Genomic DNA, 6,751 nt, shown 5'->3' on the forward strand with positions numbered 1-6,751 from the left:
AGGAGCAGGATGCTGGAGGTTGGTGGCACCAAATGTTAATGCTTTCCTCATCCCCCGAAAACCTATGGAAGAGGATGTTAGGATTAGCTGACAGGGATGTGGGGCAGAATGGGCACGATGTAAGTGACTTCCAGATCAATGATGTGTCACGGGAGCTCAGAGTCATCAGCCACCAGCTCAGCCAATGCTTCCAATCTCCTCAACCTACATCAAGTCGGTGACCAGGCAGGAGTGGAATATGTCTCAAAGCTGGCTGCCTCTGTAGAGCTGGTGACCTAGAACAAACGCGAGGGAGAGTGGGTGAGATGGAGGTCTCCTGGGGACGCAGGGGACCACTGGATCCAGTAAAAGATCACAGACCTTGGGGCAAGGGAGACCTGACTTCAAATCCTGGCTCTGTCCCTAACTCACTGTGTGACCTTAGGCACAATACTCCCCTTTCTGAGCTTCAGTTTACCCATATGAGAAATGGGCAAGGCAGCTAGGACATCACCTCTGGAAACTGAGATAACCCAGACATGCAGGGAAAGTGAAGGGTTGAAACAATCACATAACAGATGTATGTCAGATGGAGGAATGACGGTGCCCTCAGGGCAAGGAGAGACGGGAGAGGGAGACCACACCTGGTCCTGGGTGTCTCTCAGCAGGGCGGTGTACTCCAAGGATGTCGGCTCTGAGTTGCTGAGGTTCCAGCTGAAGATGCGGAAATGTAGCTGGTGCTCTCGCTTGATGGATAAACTCTGGGCTGCAGAGCCTGGAGCCACCGAGAGGAAGAGCAGACAGGTGTAGACACTCAGCTCCCAGCACAGCGGCATGGTGGCCCACAGGGTCAGGGTGGTGGGTGCAGACAGCGTCCACACAGGTGGCTGCCCCATCCTTCTCAGGCCTGGGGAGAGAGGGATGTGGGGACTCTAGAGAGAGTTCCTGAAATCTCTGGGGGTGGGGGCCAGAACAGGAAGGAGTAAATGGGAGGACAATGGGGACACAAAGAGGGGTGGTCACAAAAGTGGTCATTAGGGGCAAATGCTGAGGGGAGGGTCTCACCTGAGGGAGACCAGTCTGCCACTTGAGTAGAAGGGGCCCAGGCTGCTCTTCTTGAACAATAATCCAGCTGGGGAGGAAGGAGGAGGAGGAGAAGGAGGGACAGGGGTAGGGGGAGGGGCTGAGTGGGATTTAACCCACCAGGAGCTGCTGGAACCAGGGTCTCACCATTCTCTGCAAGTCCCTCTCAGTGAAGTTGAACGTGGCCTAACCGTTGCTCATGTCTGATGAATACTGGAGGGTGGAGATGGTGACGTTGACTTTGAGGGTCTTCAGGTTGTGCCCCAAAGCTGCAAGACGAGAGGGATTGTGATGGCCATCTCTGAAAGCTGGCCTGAGACCAGATCAGAGTCCTGCACTCATTATAATCTGTCGTCTTCTGTCCCAGTGGCACCACCACCCACCCGTGTGGTCACGCAAGTCAGAACCAGCATATCTGCTCAGCTCCTCCTCCCTCCCAGTAACACCCATTCACCTTGCACACTGGTCCTTACATATACTCCCTCTCTCCATCCCTGTCCTAGCTCAGGTCTTAACTTCCTTCACCCGGACCAACACCCCAGCAGGCTCACTGGATGCTCTGTCTAAAGGATGTTCTACATGGACTACTAGAAGAATCTTTCTGAAATGAATACCTCACTAGGGCCACCACTGCTCTAGTACAACCCATGGCTCCCTATGGCCTTCAGTGTTTAGTTCAACCTTCTTGACCTGGCACTCAAGGATTTACTCAATCTGGCTCCTGCTGACCTTTCAGTCTCATTTTATCCATCTAATGCAGGTTAAACATTATGCTTCATGCAACCCAAATTCGTTTCAATTCTCCCCGTATGACACGTTGTTTCTGGTCGGAGCCTTTGCTCATGGAATCCTCTCTGCCAGGAAAACCCTTCATACTCTATTTGCCAGGGTCCCTCCTACTCATTCTTAAAGACTTCATTCTGGTGAAATTTTCTCTAGCAAGCTCCTCCCCTGCAAATTATGACAGGTGCCTCTCCCCGAAATTTCCCACATTGTATTATAATGGTGTGTTAATTTCACAAGACTAGGGGCTCTCTGAGGGCTGGCCTTAGACTGAATCGTTGGTATAATCTTTGTGATCAGCATGATTACCCTAAAACCAGAAAATCACACCCTGGCTTCCCAGCCCCTGGATCACACCTGGCTCATGGGGAGTGGGGCCAGAGAGCTTCTCCTGGGAAGGAAAAGGGACCCCCAGTTACCTGTGGTGGCTTCTGGTGGCACAGGTGATGATCAAGTATGCAGGGATGTGTTGGCCGGCTCGGGAGCTGTGGATAAGTCTGTCATCAGGAAGGGACAGAGTGGGAGGAGCCCCGAGGCTCACACGTGCTCCAGCACTGGCTGTCTCAGGACCACCATTCACAGGTGAAGCATAAATTAGAGTGACGTGATGGGTGACTGTGTGAGTAGAGGGATGAGCAAGCCTGTGGATGAGAGGAGCCCAAGAGAGAGAGATAAGTGAACAAGAGTGACTGAACTCGGAGGAGAGACAGATAGGCAGAAAAATGGGCAGATAGTTGGGATACCTGGAAAAGGAGACCCAAGGGCGGTGCTTTAGGAGAATTAAAGTGAAAACCACGTGGGGTCAGAATGTGGTGGAGAACATGTCTGTGTCTAAGGCTTTCTCACACTGGGCTGGGACTCTCCACTAGAACACGGGAGGGAGAGAAGGGATGAATTAGGGCCCTTCCAGGTCCTTCCCTCACCAGGGACAGCAGGTGAAGGAGAACAAGTGCTCCCAAACCCCAAATGCAGACGGGACACAGGAAATTAAGGCAAGGAATACTCACTGGTGGTAGTCGACGCCACGTCTCCATAGGTGTAACCTGTGGAGAGAAGGCGAGAGGAGCTGACCAAGAGTTTGGGTGAACATAAAACATTAAGGGAGAGGAATGATGTAGGGACCTTTGTGGGAAAAACAGAGGGGAAAGCAGAGGGGACGAGTGGAGGGGTGTTCAGGGGGAAGGCAATGAGATGGAAGGTGGCTGGACCCAGTGATCACACAGTGATGAGAAGACTGAACCCAGACCAGAAGGATAGAGAGATGGATCATAGCTAACTTTAGAGCAATGGAGGGAACACAGAACTCAGACTGGGACAGACAGCGTGGCTGTAGCACAGCCCCTCACCACTGACGTAGAGGCTGTCCCAGTCCAGGGTGAAGGAGCCCAGGTGGGTGACGTGCTGAGTCTCATGGCTCAGCTCCCAGTAGAGTCACTCTCTGTCCAGCCCGGGACCTGCGAGGGTCAGAATGGAAAGTGCAGATGATGTCCACGCCAGCGGCTACCCCACCCTTCTCAAGCCTGGGGGAGGAAGATCATGGGGCTGTGCAATACTGAGCAGGGGTCATTCTGGGTGTAGAAAGCGAGAGAGGGGAAGGGAGGAAGGTGATGGAGATGCTGAAGGGGCTGCTCTGATGCCTGCAGGGGCTCTCCTAGGTGTCTCCCGTGTGAGACAACCCCCTCACAAGTAAGGCCTGACTTTTTTAGGATGTGGATGGGGGGCCTGTGAGTGGCAAAGAGGGGTGAACACACAGAACTGGGTGAGGGGGCATCTGCAGGTCTGCACAGACAACAGCGAGAACAGTCAGTGCCCTGTATCATCTGACACATGCAGGCAAGAAAGTACCGTTATGTTCTCTCGGTTCTACACTCCATGGTCTTTTCTTCCTACTTCTTTCCTACTCCACAGCCATCACTCAGGCCTAGGGAACAATCATCTTATTCCTAATCTTATTCCCAGCGCCTCCTATCTTGCCTATTAAGTCTTCATTCTTAACCATGAAGTCCATTTTAACCCACATGCTTAGACCAAACGCTAATCACATCATCCTTCTACTCGCATCTCTCCAGAGTGTTCCCACTGGTCTTAGAACAGAGTCCCATGTCACCACTGATCTGGTCCTGCCTGTCCCCCCTCACCAGTGTGGCTCACAGCCCTCCCCCTGTGTTGACTTGGCTCAGCCATCCTTCTTCTCAGTTCATGGACACACCAGGCTCTCTGCTTCAGGGGTGTCCTCATGCGGGTCCCTCTGCCTGAAACGCTCTCTTGAACACACTCCCACACCCTCACTCCAGTATAACCCTCCTACCAGCTAAATCCAGTCCCAACTCTAGCTCTCAAGCTAAATATCAGTCCTTCTCAAGAGGGCTTCTCTGCCCCCTCATGTTGATTCCCCTTGTGACAAACTCCCACATCACTCTCATCATTAACTTTTCAAAATCTAAATTCCCAAATACAATGTAAATTCCATGGAGGTTGGACAAGGTCTGTCTGGTTCTCCAGGTCCCCATGCATGTGTCCCAGGGCCTGGCTCATGAGATGAGGAACCATCCCCGTTTGTCTAGGACTGCCCTTGTTTGAACACTAAACGTCCTGTGTCCTGGAAAACGCCTCTGTCCTGAATAAACGAGGATGGTTGGTCACCATAAATTATACACTCAAAGACTATCTATTGCATGACAAGCACACATTCCCCTCAAGAACATCACAGGAAAGCTATAATGAAAAAGGCACACACACATACACACACAATTAGTAGAGGCCAACAACTAAATACAAAATTACTTAACAAGATTCTCTGCAACGTGAATCACCAGACCGTTATTTCAGAAAAGTTTCAAGAAACAAAGTTAATTCCCTTTAGATGACAAGGTGGAGAGGACAGTCTTTTTGGAGACTAGCGCCCTTCCCTTCCATCTACAGTGTTGCTTAGTACTCCTCCAAATGATTTGAAATGTCATAAAGAAAAAAATGCTCAAAATGAATCTGGCTACTGGCAAATTCAATTTTAAATTTGTTATTAATACAAAGAAGTTCCAATCATCTTTTTCCCTGAATGCTCCTTTATTTCAAATTTATGTGGAGGATTTATAGGACTTTAGAAATCAAATTGAATGGGTATAAGGAATGTTGCTGAGTATCCCTGCTAATATTTCATGGGATGTCTTCTAATACTACATACACATGCAAAACATTTCTGTATTTATATTATACATAAATCCTGACTTTTGAGTATTATGCAATGCAAGTAAATCTATATTTTCTACTATAATACACATTTGCAGTTATTTAGGTTTGTTTCATGTGTTTTTATTTGCATATAACTGTACTTACTGAAATATTTACCACACAGAACCACACACCCCTTACCATTTTTCCATCCATTAAATATCAATAATTTTTCTCAAGACACCTTCACTGTCAGTGACTCCAGGTGGTGACAACCCGAGCCCAGGAAAGCTCACTAGCAGGTCTTCTGTACAGCGGAGGCTGCCGGAACCTGTTGGTACCAGGTCCACAGGGTACTCACCTGGTCACACAGAAATCCATGGATCAGCGAGGACAGGTGGACCCTGAGCCTGGTTTCACCTCAAACTTGAGCTCCACGGATGCTTTTCGTGTCTGAGGGGGAATAAAAAGCACAAACAAGCTTTTGAGGCCTTTTATAGGGTGTTGGATGGAAAGGCCAACCCCATTCACTTTTCTATTTTTGTATTTACTGATTTAACTGTAACTGTTGGCTGTGGCTGGATTTTCCCGATTCCTATCCAGCCACCTGCTGCTCCCCGAGATGGGAGAAAGCAGCTTCGTGCTGTGTGCACTTGAGTCGCTCAACTCACTTGGCTGGACAGAGACTTTTTGTTGACTCTGGACCCTTTAAACAAGCTTGTTATTTAGGGACCCTGTAAGTGACTCGTTGACTTGTCAACAATTTCCACAGTTCATTCATGGCTCGGGAGATTTTCAGGCCCTGGAGCAGGTTTCCCAACCTTGACACAACTGACATTTGGGGCTGGATAATTATCTGTCAGGCCATCCTGGGCCCTGGAGGATGCTGAGCAGCATCCCTGCCTCCTCCCCTAAATGCCAGGAGCGCCCCATTTGTAACGACCCAAACATCTCCTCCAGAAGCGGCTAAAGCCCCCTGGGGACAAAATCCCACGCAAGACGGTGACGGGGACTCAGAGGAGGTGACGGCGGCGCCCGGAGCCAGGAGGAACAGCAGCCTCGGGGGCCCTGAGCGAACAGCCAGGGGGAAACAGGGCTGCTGGGGGACGGAGAGACGCCGAGCCCTGACGGGGCTGCCCACGGCCCAGGCCCCTCCCTGGACCGCGACTGGAGCCGGGACAGCCCGCCGCTCACCGAGCCCCGCCTCTGAGGTCGAACGTCCACGGGAATTCCGTCTGCACCGAGAAGACGGAACACACCGCAGAGAACGCCCGCTCCATCCATGGCGCCGCCCGCGCTTCCGGTTCCGGTCTCGGGCGGGCGTTCGTGGAGGACAAACGTTTGGGGGCTGCGGGTTGAGGCGGTGGGCGGGGCGAGGCCACGCACCTCAGTCTCGGGGGAGGTGTCTAGTTTCTAGAGTGAGTGAGAAGCTGGAAAGCGGGCTGGGTCAGCATTAGGGACAGGGACAAAATCTAGGGGCAGAGCAGTGTGCGGGAATCAGTTCTAGGGGCGGGATATGGGCGGGGAAAAGGCTGTGAGTGACAGCAGGCCGGGAAGGCAGTTCTATGGGCGGGAATAAGGGTGCAGGCAGGGCAATGAGCCTGGACCAGGCTGTGGGCGGGGGCAGGCCAGAACGTTGTGGGCTGAGACCAGTTCCAGGGGCGGGAAGAGGCGGGGGTGTGGCTGGAATAATTAAGGCAGACTTCACAGGGGGAGGAAATCAGCTACAGGGGCGTGG

General features: G+C 51.6%; 1 long non-coding RNA gene across 2 annotated transcripts; it reads right to left on the reverse strand.

Moving 5' to 3' along the window:
* Nucleotides 1–1,258: 1,258 nt before the first annotated feature.
* LOC131402113 (uncharacterized) lies at nucleotides 1,259–6,275 on the reverse strand. Of its 2 annotated transcripts, none has more exons than XR_009218291.1 (5): nucleotides 6,208–6,275; nucleotides 5,375–5,466; nucleotides 3,192–3,299; nucleotides 2,853–2,888; nucleotides 1,259–1,331 (listed from the first exon to the last, which is right to left on the reverse strand). It is a non-coding gene; the product is annotated as an uncharacterized LOC131402113 (long non-coding RNA). The 2 variants fall into 2 exon arrangements; XR_009218290.1 differs by lacking the exon at nucleotides 1,259–1,331 and adding an exon at nucleotides 2,462–2,486.
* Nucleotides 6,276–6,751: the final 476 nt, after the last annotated feature.

This window comes from Diceros bicornis (assembly GCF_020826845.1).
Source record: "Diceros bicornis minor isolate mBicDic1 chromosome 30 unlocalized genomic scaffold, mDicBic1.mat.cur SUPER_30_unloc_2, whole genome shotgun sequence".
In the NCBI taxonomy this organism is placed as follows: Eukaryota; Metazoa; Chordata; class Mammalia; order Perissodactyla; family Rhinocerotidae; genus Diceros; species Diceros bicornis.